Here is a 12,914-nt window from a genome sequence, read left to right as displayed (position 1 = left end):
TAAAAAAGAAAGACCGTAATTGCTTTTTCAAGTTACCGTAAGTGGAGGCCAATAGATACATGCAGTCCATAGCAATGCAAAGCATGTGTCCTGGACTATAGGAATAATACAAATAATATAACTAATAGCCTTTAATAATATTATGTGATGTGTAATATATCTGAGTACGGTAGCAATATGTGCTGCTGATTTTTTCATGCTAGGATTTTAGACGTTACTGGCCGGTCCAGACCTACAGTGCAGAACTTTCCACAGACCTTCTTAATTGCCTCCTGCTAAGAATTAAAAAAAAAAAAAAACCAACAAATAAGGCAACAAAACCCCAACAAACCCAAACCCCAAAACAAACCCACACAGTTTTCATAAAAAGAACTCTGAGATCATTAGCTAACATTTGGAAGTCCCTCAAATTAACATGCGTGAAGGACTGTGGCCAAACTCCCACTGGCTCCCATAAAAGCAGAAATCAGTCCTTCAAGCAAGATTCTCTACAAAATAACACCCAGAAGCCCCTGCAGAAGGGATTGCCAATCTCACCATCTGACTAGATTAAAAACAGCAGTAACAATGTGATAATTGACAGGAGAAACTTCCCTGACAGGGAATGAATCAGTGTTTATTTTTAGCTTTTTCTCCAAATGCTTTATTTAAACAAAAGATTCGCGAATTATTTCCGACATTATATTGTCCACACCAGAAACAGAAGGTGGCAGCTCCTTACATATCTGCAGGGAGCACTTTGGTTTGGCTCACCCTTTGAGGTCTGCACCCTGGATAGATGTGATCGTGCAATTGTCCTTTCTAGTCTGATCAAGTGTGAAAACTATCAAGGTTTCACTAAATTTAGACACCCCCCAATCAATATTTTTTATTTCCTAAATAGCAAGCCACAAAAAGGGTTTCAGAAAATGTATATTATTATTTTCTCTGTATTCCACCTTTACTCCAAAGCTTCGCTTGGACAAGTCATCAGTGTTAATCCTGTCACTGCAACTGCCCGCTGCAGCCTTTTGCAATGGCAGAGCACTCGCATTCCGGTAAGATAAGGTTGCTCTACCTGTGCACAGAAGCCAGCAATAAAATCATACATAGGAGAAGGCAGTTCATCCGAGAAGGGACTGGCAAAAAATTTGTCCCATTTTATGGGTCAAATGCAAGGGCACAGTGTCTATCCTGAAGACACTAAACAACATCTATGTTTCTGGTAATAAGCTTTTGGGTTCTGTTTATTTTGAAAGGGGGACTTTGAAGGTTTTGGGGTTTTTTTCTTACATTTTGAATGAATTGTGGATTGCAGCATGGGTTTCATTAGCAGAAAAGGAATCCAATTCCTCTGAAAATATCTGAGGACACTTCTGTTGTGTTTTTTTTTTTTTTTTTTTGCTTACTTGCTATGGAACTAAAAATATAAATGACCCTTTGTTTCATTTTACTGCATATGTATAATACAAGGATTGCTACAAAGCATACAAGTAGCTGATTTACTGGTCTCTTATTTTCATAGTCTCAAAGCAATTGTACTGCACTAAATTAATAGGTCAAGCTGTATTAATTTTCGTCCTGAAGAATTAGTGTTATTTTCAGCATTCAAGTATTTATTCTTCAGTGGAAAATGTTTTCCATTTCTTTTCAACACTGCTTAATATTTCAGATAGTTTTGGCTGTGACTACTTAGGCTAGGCCAATTCTAGGTAAAATCATTTATTTGTACCATTTTAGTACAAACCTGTTCACTCTTGAGCAGAATGAAATGTGAAGTAGAAGAAGTAGACGACCATAGAAACAATGCAAAATTATCAGTTTCTTTGTATGTATCCCACCGCTGTGTTACAGAGGTTAAGAGGGAGGAACTCTGCTGTTGTATTGTACACAGGACCAAGCTTAATCTTCAGTATCTCATCCCACCTCACATGGTAGTGCAAGTGATGCATCAAAATGGAATCTTACCTAGAAATAAAAGTATCCTTTCTCCTGTTTCTGCATCTCCTCAAGAGACCATTGCAGAAAGTGCTGCTTGTTGGGATGAGCTCTCTGCCTTGCAAGTATTATCTGCAATCATGACCCCATAACCCCAGATAATTTAATTACTATTTAGAAGTAAGATGAATGTAGAACACTAACAGGAACATTGTACAAAATGATTTAATCTGTGGGCAATCAGGCCAGACAAATAGGTGAATCAGGCATAATCATTCATACGCATCTGCATTTCAAGAGATACCGTTAACTACAAAGGAAAACATTACAGGTGGGGGAGAGGGTGAGACAGAGAATAAAGTAGATCAGTAAAATCTGCAATAAATACATGGAGTTTTAACCAGAATTTATTTTTATTGACTACAGACCAAGTCCGAAACCTAAGAATTTAGGACAGAATTTGAGCTCCTTAATCTAAAAGAGAGATAGTGAAAAATCCCAGTGAGCTGTGTCTGACCTTGCATTGTGCCTAAATTCCTGAGCCATCTAATGTGTTTTTTTACATAAGCTACTCAGCCATATAGAGCCTCTCTGTCAGCGCCCATATTTGCACCAGTGAAACATGACTAAGCAGCTGGGCATTTGTTTGTCTCGCAGCTCCTCAATTGGAAACTAAAAACTGTGTTACTCCATTCAAGCCCCCAGAGTGGCTTGCTTCAAGAAGTAATCTTCAAATGCTTCTAATGGATGCTAGTGGGACTGAGTCTTTGCAACTGCATGTGTTCCCTCTAAAAAGACATTTTTATAATATACTAGAGCAGATAAAGCACTTATACAGGAAGTGGAGGGCCTGAATTTAGGGCCTATTCTTGGCAGATCAGAGATATCGGTAGTCACATTGATGTCTGGGTACACGAATATTCACCTGAAACCAGCCTCAAGGCTTGGTGACTTGCACTCTCAACTCTGTCCCCTACACAGGACACATCTAGAGCAGGTGGTGAAGCTCTATACAAGGATGCTCAAATCAGCATTGACATGTTCTTATCAGAACTGAGTAATGCCTTGCCATCAAAGGGGGCTGAAAAGTGGCACAGTTTATTAGCTGAGATGCAGTGTATATTACAGTGGTGGTACATACTGGTTCTAAGTCTAGTTAGCCCAGAAGCCTCCCACTTCAACATGTTCCTATGCTCAAGTAAACAATAATCTGTATTTGTTGTGTAAACTGTCTCAGTATGAAAAACTGATTAAAAAAAAAAAGAGAAATTATTACTCTTTAACAGACGTGTTCCTCTCAGCCGAGCAATAGCTACTCAGGACTTCAGGTTTGGAGCTGTCAGGTTCTTAGGTATAACCAGTACCTGCTACCAGTCACCTCTCCGGGACTATCTTCGGTGAATACAGGTTTAGGAATTAACCGCTGGATGGCACTCTTGTGCCACAGAGTACGTAACTGCATGGGATTTTACTTGGCTGCGAGTACGGACATCTAAAGACAAAGAACCAAGTTCACTATACCGTCATAAATTTGAAGCGGCTTCATGTAAGGTATTCAGTTTAATTTAGAGTTGTAGCAGCATAACTGGGAGAAGAATATAAACCCGATGTTGAGAAGCAATATTTTGGCTATTAATTCAATTGATAATGTTTTACACAATTTATGGAACTTAAATACAAGGAGCGGGGCAGGCCGTGGCCACGAAAGCCCAAGTGCGCCCAGCTTCAGTTCATCTGTGTTGTTACAGGCTACAGTAAATTGTAACAACTGAACTTAATTCTTTTTTGCATGCCGGAATTTTTACCATTAAGGCTGCGTATTATACACATTATTCTATAAAGATACAGGAAAATTCTTCTATGGCTGGCTGTAAAAAAAAACCAACAAAAACCAACCAAAACTATCAACATTTAAAGTCTTTGAAGTTTCAAGTCTTTGTATTTAAAATGCTTGGCAAATGTTTCAATAATTTCTAGTCCCAAATATTATGTTTTGATTTTGAAGTATTTGAAAAATGGCTCAATTATTTTCACATAGAATATTCATTCTGCAAAAGTCAACATTTTGGTTTTTTTTTTTTTCCTTCAGAAAGTATTTAGTTTTCTGAGAAGGAATCAAGTTTGGACTAAATCTGCATTTTGAAAGTCATGATTATCTCAGCTCTCTAGTGGAATAGAATCATATCTACAGTAACCCTTTAATAAAGATAACACGTTTGGTTTAATGTGTACTGAACATGTGTTTTGTATCAATGCAGTGTATGGGAGAATACCAGGAAATTTCTGCAAATGCATTTGAACATCAGGGAAATATCTTCATTAAATTTGTGCTTCTGCTCCTTTTCTGTTGGTATAGGTGGTGACATCTTTCCCTGTAAAAAGCTTCAGTTCCCCCAGCCCCTAATGTGTACAGAATATTAGGAATGTCTGAGGATTTCAAGAGCTCTTTCAGCAAAGTCATCTCCTCCACCATCAGCTCCACCAAAACCAACAAGAGAGCTAGTAATCAATTTAAGATGAGGCATTTTCTATTTTGAGGCTGGTAGCGTATCTGTGGTTTCAGCCAGGGAAGGAAGTGCTTAGAGTGTTTTATCACAGCCAGCTCTTGTGAATAACTTGGCGTAGCAGGAAGAAGGATATTGTGTAAATATGGGCTAAAGCTTATTCTTGGTAAATGCACAGTTCCTTACACTTGGGATCTTTCTTGTCTGTTTTTGGTTATCACTTGCATGCTGTCCCCTCAGTTCTCTATTTGTAACACGAGAATAATATCACACTAGTTCTTTGATGCTTGACAGAAGAGTTCCTGTACATGTGTTAAAGGTACTCAGAGGCAAACCTGGCAGGCTCAGAGCAAGAGTGTTTTAGCACACCTTTCCTGCCCTCCTTGGTTTTGTCTTATTCTGAGCATAATTTGGTCACTCTGGGAAGATGCTCAAAATTAAGAATTGGCTGTTATGACTGAATAACACAGGCGACCTGAATCTAGTCAGACAATAGGATAGAAGCTGTTGTCTTACTCCTCTGCCTTTCCATCCTCCCACTTTATGCTAGGACTTAGAGCATCCATAGTTGACAGGATAGTCTGCAATTACACTATAAGAATTTGTGTTTCCCCCCACTTTGTTTTATGTAGTGTCAACATTTACTGAAGAGCTGGTAGTTATCTTAATTATTAAAATCTATTTTATGGTAATACCCCAGGACTATGTTCTTACTTATGGTTTCTTTGCACTAGCTATTGTAGATACTGGTAGTTGAGAGAGACACTGTTGTGGAAAGCTTAAAAGTTCTAGGTAGCACAAGTGAAGAACTGAGATTCAGGGAAATTGAATGATCTGCTCAAGGTCACATGCTAAGTTTGTGGCAAGGTTAATCTACCCGATCTGATTATCTGAGACCTGTAGGCACCGATGAATGTTCTGGTGTATGTACCAGCCACAGGAATGCTAAACCAGAGAAGTTTATTGGAAAAATAAAGGGAGGGAAAGGAGAGGAGACGGGGAGAGAAAGAATAAAAGGCGTGCTTGGCACTACTTGAAGACTCGAAAGAAATTTCCATTTTCCCATTCTTCGAATACTTTGGAAATACATAAACTCTGCATTTTAAAATGTTGTTTCAAACTGGAATAACATCTGTTACATGCAGCCAAGAAACATCTGTTTTTCCGTTCCTGGAACCCTGAGCTGAGGCAGCCGTTTTCCTGTCAGCTATGCTGTAGAGTGAAATTGGTTCAATAGGTCATTCTGTTCTCTCCGTTTTTTAGTTCTCAGTTTCCTATTAGAAAGATGGCCAACAACGAGAGTAAGCAGAGGGGAAAGGAAGTTCTGTGTAATGTACGTATTAGCCTGTGAAAAAAAACTCTTTTAGCTTCAGACTAAGTTAGATAACTAGTGGCAGCAGAGCTATTAAGCATTAGAAAGAACACCAGGGATTATGCGTAACTGTAAGGTTTATAAGCCTCCGAATGGTTTATCTTTCATCAGTGGAAATAGCAAACTGATAGAAATCTCACTGAAAACAATGAAAATCTCACACTGATAGTCACTAGGCTATCAGAGATTTGACCCTCTCTGGTATCACTGGTAGATGGCCTTGTGGAAGCTGGTCACCAGTTCACAGTATATTAGTTGCAAGATTGTTGTTAACTATCATCTGAGCAGCTCTAGACAATGCAGTTATTGAAGGACCAGAAATGGCTGATGTGTTCATTATACACACTGTCTCTTCAACAATTGCTCACTCCGGTGGAGTCAAGCTGAGGACAGCCGGGAGGGAGAACCAGAAGAAGAGTTTGAAAGCTTCAAGTAGAGAAGACCATAAGCATATTGTGTAGGTTTTAGTTCTTATGTTCCCAGCTCTCTGCGCTTTGGCAATGCCTTGGATAAACAAACGCATTCTAGAGAACTGCATTTTTTCCCTTCATCTTTTAAGAACAGAACCAAGCCTTATAAAGGCATTTAGATGCTTATGCTCTCCCTAAAATCATCAGGCATCTAAAGCATAAATAACATGGAAAGCATGCACCGTGATCTGATATTTAATTAGGAATGAAAATCTACTATTCAGTCAGTGGCATTAAAATTAGGAGACTAGTAACACTGAGGTGGCAGAACACTCTATGTATCTTTAGTGAAACATGGCCTCACCCTTGTTTTTCAGAACCAATCTCAAAAACAACTGGGAAAAGAAATGCTGTGATCTTCTGCCATGAATATTTTGGTAATGCAAAAGTGCCGTTAGAGTCCTATTTCTTATACAGATGTAAATTGCCACCACTCACGTGACTTGAAATACAAAACTGATCTGGAGGAAGTGTTTCTCCATTTTTTTCCTCAGAAGTGACCTTACCCTTCCCTGTCCGTGAATTTAACATACTGAGGAAGTGAATCCTAATCTGAGGAAGAAATTCCAAAACAGAATTAGGGACACAGCAGTTTCTGTGGCAGGGTCTTGTAAAGTGCTGATGGTATGAATTAACTAGTGGGGGTCAGGTCTGTGTGCATAGAGGAAACTTGCTAAAGGCAGATAGGGCACAGGAAAGGAAAAGGGAGTTGTATAGCTTATAGCCAGTTGCAAGCAGCTTCCTGACACTATTTATTTGGTGAAAAATTTTGTTTCCTTTAGAACAGCGTTTGACTTTGCTTTCACTATTGCCAGTGTAAGTCAAATATCTTTACTGGTATCACGTCTGGTTTACATTGCCCAACATTCACAGTCTGATATTGAAGTGACCATTTCACAGATAGCCTGTAATTATCCAAATCCAGGTAGTGGTATGGTCCACCCACACCCCAACTAGACTACAGCCAAATGTATGCTTCAAATAAACAAGATCTAGTCTGGCTGCCAAGAAAGACTGTGCTATTTTACTTCACAAATAGCAAAAAAGGTCAGTAATAATATATGCATATGGAAAATGCTTTGCTGGGAATGCAATGATCCGGTTTACTCTGTGATACGTGGGTTTGTAGCCTATTTTGCTCAATGCCATCATCTGCTGTCTTCAGCCTCACCTGGTTTTTGTGTCGCCATATATACACTTTGTCAAACAGCTACATTTGTTGTGTGTTTGGCACATCAGTTTTTGCAATTGCCATGATTTACAGAATCACCTTAGTGGTGCGATTCTAAGGACCAGCGTTTATTGCAGAAAACCCGTGTGCTTGAGTTCCAATTTAGTCCTGCTGGTTCGTCAGATTTTCTCCCACCTGGAGCTTTATGTAGGAGCGAGAGACCTCTAGTGGCTCAGTAGAATATGGTAAATGAAGATGTTCTCATTATTGTGCAATGTAGACAATTCAGTGAAAATTAGACTAAATTAAAGGTTTTGTCAATGGTTGAAGTGCCGTTTAATACATGTAATTATTTTAGCTAAGAGTCTTGTAGTCTGTGATGAATTTTATTTTTGTGTTTCTATCTTCTTGTGAAAAGTTGAGCTGACTTCGAAACTTAAACAGGTTAAATTGTATTTCCTAGCTATTTTCAGGGGGACAGAACATCCGCTTTCATTAGGAGAAGCTGGAGTACAGGATAGATAGATAGGTAAGAAATAGGAACAAATAAGTTTCTTTAACAAGTAACCCACTCTGAGTCATGTTTTTCTCTCCTTCCTCTGTTCTTATCCTAGCCAATAACAACATGGCATCCCAATAGCTTTTATTACAAAAGATGAGATGCACACTGGAGAACAAAAAACTGTCTGCATCAAATTATTAAGTTAGTTTTATATTGTGAACCTGTGTTTGTATTAGGTTTGCCATTCTAGTCCCTACAGAAAGTCCAGATGGACTATGTTAGCCTGTTATGCTGCTCAGAGCAGGGACAGTGGTTGACCTCTCCTGGAATAACTGAAACTGAAAGACCAACACCAGGCAGTCAAGAGCTGTCATCTCTGATTGTCTCTCATTCCTATCATAATCCCACAAACCAACAAATTCAATTTATGCAGACAGAGTATTTTGGCTGGAGCATATGACTAAAAGAGGCAGCCTACATATAAAGAGGTAGGCTTCTTTGCAAATGAGAGCAAATCGTTGCCAAATACTAAGACAATCTGGAGAAAGCAACAGGAGGCATTCTGTCTCACCTGAGATGCTGAGAAAACCTGGAAGCCACAGGAGTGAGATCAGACTGAGAAAAGACAAATCACTTGCTATTTTGCAAAGATGTGTAACTTGGGAGATTTTTTAAGGGTAATAAGAGATGATAAAGAAAATGCTTTGCTAAACAAAGTGGATTTTGTTTTCCTTTCCCCTCTAAACAAGCTAAACCAGAAGCTTGTAGGCCTTGGTGAAACTAATAAAATAAATAAGAAAGCAAAGGGTTTTCCCATTCTGACACACCAGTTCTAGCTCCATATCCTATGCTAGGGCTCAGAGAGGGTTTCTCAGCCTAGGTATGTGCCATTAAAATGATATAGAATCAGGTTTTTTAACACTGCTTAGATTACATTGGGAGTTTGGGACACAGAGATTGGGTTTCGTAGTTCAGGCTGATGTTGTGGGGATTGAATTTACAGAGTTTATTGTCTCATCAAGGCACAATGGAAGCAAGAACTTTATTAACACCCTACAATTAATGAGTAGTGAACACACCAAGCATATGATAGACCCTGAATCATTAAGATCAATGAAATTATTTCTTTAGAGAGAGGTATTAACAGCCTCTATGTGATACATTTTGAAGGTTTTAAACTCCTGAAGTTTTAAGTGCACTAACAGACACAAAGTTATATTCTTGGGGTCCTATTTATCTCCAGATTTGTTTCAACAGTAGCTCATTTCATAGAACCATAGAATCACAGAGTAGTTAGGGTTGGAAAGGATCTTAAGATCGTCTAGTTCCAACCCCCCTGCCTTGGCAGGGACACCTCACACAAAATCATTTCAGAAAGAAGCTGCAATGAGGAGAGCCTCTGAAGGATTTTTCTACTTGCACCTCTTGTGAAGGCTACATTTAAGATGTGAACACAGATATACCAAAATCCCATTTCTGCCAACGTTCAAACTACATTTACCACTATTAGGGAAAAAATAACTGAATTTGGTTCAGCTGGCAAATAATCAGGTCTCTTCATTTCAGACACTTTGGGGAAAGAATGGCAAAGCCAAGGTACACCTGACTGTATGAAGTACGCTGATGCAAGCGTGGCCAGCTACCAGAATGAAATGAAAACAAAAAAAACCCCACCAAACAGCTTTTTAATAAATATTTATTAATGAGAAAGTCATGATGTCTTAAATCTTTACTTACCTTTTGCCACTGCAAGGTTCTGGTTACCATATTACCACTTTACTCATTAATAGGGCAGTACAAAATGAATCTCAAGTTACATGAGCTTCAGATTGAATAATTTCCCTCAGGAAAAGATCTAGGAAACATCAGCAGTCCTGTACTGAGCCAAGATCAGGTGGAAAGAGCATGTGTTGGGAAAGTTTGGAGTATGCCTTGCACAGATCGTGAGCAGAAAGTCTAAGTGGGAGATTGGAGACTCAGCACCTGACATCCTTCAAGTGTAAGGTCTGTTACAATGCTGAAAATCAGCCTGGGACTCCTCTGCTTTTACTTCTGTTGATGTTGGAGTGCCAACAGCAAAAAGCTATGACTACTCAACTCAGGCTTCCACTCTTGCTGTCCTAGTGCTTTGCCCCTGGCCTTATGCAGGGATGGGTATGTATTTACTAACTACTACAGGCAGACACAAATTTCCATTGACTAATCTTCCTCTGGCAAGGTCAGTCGTCATATAGAAAAGGTTGTTTCTGCTTGTTCTCTGTTCAGATTATAAGCCAGTCAGAGCTCTGAAAAACACCAGGCCCGTAGCTTCAACGTGTATGACCATCTCTGTTCTCCCATAGTAACACAGGGAACTTGGAGAGATGTCTTCAAGCTTTCTGCAGGGAAAGATCTTCATTGGAAATTACTTTGAAAGAAGCTGGCAAGGATCCTGGTAAGAATTTAGCCTTTTCTGTCCCTGTTTCTCCATCTGTCAAAACAAGGCATAATCCTTCACTACTTCACAACGGTATTGTGAGGACTCATCAGTTAACACGTTTACATCACTAAATGTGATCCCCTATTATAAATCACCTAGGTTTTCGTTCTTAGGCACACAAATTCACCTCACACTTATTAAAGATTTTTTCTCTCTTTTCACACATCCATACTCCTCTGCTTTCTGCTACTGCAAAATGCAATTGCTGCTGGTATTGCTCTTAGACACCTGAGAGCAGTTTTAACAGTCACACTGAATATTCATGAGCAATTAAATAATTGGCAAAGGAAAAGAATTCTTCAGTTTCTCTTTTTCCTTTTTATTAGTGTTGGAAAACTATTTGTACCTCATATATAATGATCTTTGCATATATAGTATAAAGCATCTTTTAGTCCAGAGATCTCTGAGAGAATTTATTGTAATCAAGACGAATTATTTCTAAACAAACTCCAATATAAATATCATGTGTTGTCTGTGTTTGTATGCTGCAGGACTTGTACCTCTTTCTGCAAAAGAGCAACTTTCTCTGGAACAGAGCAGTAGCAGACCAAAATATCTGAACTGTCTTAAACGTGAAGTGTATTATCCAACTGAAATTGCACAGAGAACCTAAGAAAGCATTACTATCTGCAAGCTCCTGTAATCAATTTTATGCCAAAACCAACAAGATACTTTTAGCTGTGGCACACTGTTGAAGATTTATTTAGGGATATAAGAGGTACCCAGATCTGGAGGTGGTGACCATTTTAGTTATGGTCCTGCTGCCTTCTCATTATCCAGGTTATCCTCCTACACACAACCTTGCCTGACCTGTGAAAGAGTTATTTCCTTTTCTCCTTCCCTCCTATGATCCCTCTTACTGCTGTTCATCACTGTCTCTCCTACAGCCTTCTCGATATTGTAGTTTCCTCCCACCTTTCCAAAGCTCAAAACTATTTCCCTATCCAGGTTTACTAGCAGATGCTGTAGGTTAAGGTGGGGAAATATCCCAGCCTTATACCTGCACAGAAGAACAGGAGTTACACTTCATATGAACTTCACAGTGAGGGTGGTCAAACCCTTAAACATGATGCCCAGTGGTATTGGAATATCAACTCTGGAGATATTCACACCTGGACCAGGCAAGGCCCTAAGCAACTGACCTAACTTTGAAGATAACCCCATTTTGAGAGGGTAAAAAATGAGATGATCTCCAGCAACTCCTTCTAATCAAAATTATTTAATGATTCCATAATTCTAACTAAATTTTGAAGGAAAATTGAAAAACAACACAAGAATCTAAGAGAAAGATGTTCTCCTGGCACGAAGAAAAAGGAATACAACAAAACAGACCAGAGCTGTGCACAATTAGTTGCTTTTTGTCTTGCACTGAAGAAATCCAGTGTGAAGTTAGATGGATGTTAAAATCAGTAAAGAACCAAGAAAAGAATCAGTACCAACATGCCTGTGGTTAGTCTAGGCTTGCTTCATGTGCCTGGACTCAAGGCCTGCTTAGTAATGCGTGTTGTCTTCATAATATCCTCAGTTAGAATATTCCAAGGTACCATCTGGTTTATTTCCTGCAGATTCAGATTAGCAGCATGATGCAGGCAGTACTCTACCCCCTCAGAGCTTGGGCTGGGCAATGACTTAGGTGCTGCAGCCGGAAGTGTGCTGTGGAGTAACCTCGTTGGGGGAGTGGAGAGGAGTAGGAACAGACCAGAGGTACCTCTGCTCCCTTCATAGCAAGCAGCAGGTCCAGCTCCCTCATCCTCTGAACATTTAAGAGTATGTGGTACATGCAATGTACAAACCATACCCAGATCTGTGACAAGTCTATGCTGTTAGAGGAAATCATCTTCTCACATCCAAGTGATGACCTGTATAGGTTTTATAGTGCTACTAAAAGTCAACGCAAAAGCAGACAAACAGAAACATAAATGTAAACTTTATCCCAGTTTTTGAGGACTTCCCAAATTCTACAAAAGTGAATGTATTAGTGATCTTAATTCATATTCCTGAACCTCACAAACAATTTGTTTATCCAATTTGAGATGTCACTAGCCTTTACTACACAGAACAACTAAAGATCCTTGATTCAGAAGTACAAATAGTTAAAAAATCTCTAGAATCTTTATGAAGAAAATGGTGTTTCAGTTTATTTTACTACTACTGCTGTTTTATTTGAGAGACACATCACCGCTGGATAAACAAGCATCTGTTTCATAAATATTATATTATAAAGCATTGTTCTTCCACTATCCCCTTAAACAGAACAAGTTCCTGAAATTGAAAGTCCAGTAACAAAGGGCACAAACAGAATAAGAAATCTGGCAGCAAAGTATTTATTTTTAAACAATAGAGTTGCAAGAGCAACACCCTATTGTACAGCTCAGTAGAAGAGTACTGACAAACACTGAAACGCAAAATGCCCAATCAATCACTACACTGCTTTAATATGATAAAGTTCCCAAGCCGTTAAACCAAAAGCTAATACAGAAACTTGGGAATTACAGTAAA

At 39.0% G+C, this 12,914-nt stretch overlaps 1 protein-coding gene across 1 annotated transcript in view; it reads left to right on the top strand.

Moving 5' to 3' along the window:
- RALB (RAS like proto-oncogene B) overlaps window positions 1-12,914 on the top strand; it is a 74,461-nt gene that overhangs the window by 807 nt on the left and 60,740 nt on the right. The window contains exon 2 of the mRNA XM_065671500.1: window positions 10,279-10,370. The gene's annotated coding sequence lies outside the window, so the exon portion shown is untranslated. The remainder of the gene's footprint in view (window positions 1-10,278; window positions 10,371-12,914) is intronic.

Source organism: Lathamus discolor, chromosome 3, assembly GCF_037157495.1.
Source record: "Lathamus discolor isolate bLatDis1 chromosome 3, bLatDis1.hap1, whole genome shotgun sequence".
NCBI lineage: Eukaryota > Metazoa > Chordata > Aves > Psittaciformes > Psittacidae > Lathamus > Lathamus discolor.
The sequence above is the reverse complement of the archived record's forward strand: the minus strand, read 5'-3'. Positions and strand labels throughout refer to the sequence as shown.